Source organism: Atta colombica, unplaced genomic scaffold (genome assembly GCF_001594045.1).
Source record: "Atta colombica isolate Treedump-2 unplaced genomic scaffold, Acol1.0 scaffold153, whole genome shotgun sequence".
Classification (NCBI taxonomy): Eukaryota; Metazoa; Arthropoda; class Insecta; order Hymenoptera; family Formicidae; genus Atta; species Atta colombica.
The window spans coordinates 1386307-1387971 of NW_017259243.1; positions in this window are offsets into that span (position 1 = coordinate 1386307).

The window sequence follows — 1665 nt, forward strand, 5'->3', positions numbered from 1 at the left end:
TTGATTTTAGTTTTTGAAGCTAAGTTAAAATTTTACAATGAAATTTTTCAAAATCTAAATGATCCAAATGCCATGAATGCAATGAATTTGAAATGCAATGAATTTGAAAATCTCTTCATTTAAGATTAACAACGTCGAAAATTCATGAGGGGCTGCTTTTTTTAATTGAGGAGCTGAATGAGTTCTTCGTGAGTCATATGGCGATGATAAATGATACTGAAAATATGAATACGGTATAGAGAAATGTACAGTGATCTGAAGTTTTATTAAAGGAATATTGAGCCGTTGCAAGTGATTAACGCCTTATTGCGAAACAGATCTGAACTGGTTGGTGAGGTATATCACAAATTAATTATGACGGCATTGTGGAGTTTTTTCTAATATTATTATACAATAACACACTTCAATTTTTGCTTTGAAGTTTGAGAAGAATCTCTGTCTAGAACTATGGAAAACAGCAGTTAAGTCTCCGATAGAATTATGTGATTACAGACTTATTTAAATTTTATGCTCAGTCCCTAAGGCTCACATTGTGGTTGACAATACGAGAATTTCATACAATAACTTCGTGATTTATTTAGGTATTATTTTCTAATATACTTTGGAAAAAACAAATTATCAGAACAATTTCTAGAGTAAACGCCACAATATCAATTAAATCAATTAAAAGTATAAGCATCTTTTATCACAATGGCTGTGTATTTGATTAGTATTAACATTGATTTTGTTTTTATTTGACTATTATTGTACTATCTTCACGGATATCTCGAATAAGCAGAACCTACGGTTACAAAGAGTTACTTGACATATGCATCAGATTCATTTACCAAGAGGGGATGAACGTATTTCAATAAACTGTGTTGACTCAAGGTTGGTGCAAGATAATTATTTTATAGGTAACTTGTTTTTCTTTATTTTTCAGTCTAAATTGCTTTTAACTCTATAAAGTTTAAATTAGATATAATAGGACTATGCGTACAAGAGCGAAAAATGATATCCTATTGTTACCGTTGTATTGAATCGAATTTTATAAGCGGTCTTTCAAATGCTATGCGGTTAAACTTATGAACAGTTTACCGAATGATGTACAAAATGAAACTTCACTGTGTTCTTTTAAAAATAAATTATATGGTTTTCTGCTATGAATTAATGCTTAATTAATTTGTTATCTGTATTAGTTATCTGTTTTCTTTATAGTTCTTTTGACTGTGATTTAGTTTTAAATTATTTTTATATTATGTGAACTTATATATCTTTTTTTTTAATTATGTAAGTTTTTCTACGTCTAACAATATACACATGATTGTTTTTATTGCGCTTGAGAGGTTTTCCTAAAACCTTTAGCTAATAAATTAAGCTATCTATTTATTTACTTATCTATCTAAATATATGATACAGAACGCCAATAATCGGTCAAAGTTAGATACATGTTATGAGTACAATATATATATATATACTTAATTTAAATTTAATTATCTCAGATGTGATTGTACGCCGAAACGTTCGGACTTTAAACATGATCTGAAACTGATAATATTAGGCGTAATAAAAAGAAATCCATTATTTTTGCATGAAATTAAATGGAAAAATAATGGATTTTTTTTATTACATCTAATATAAATATTATATGATGAAAAAATACGATATTTCCTATATATATGTGTG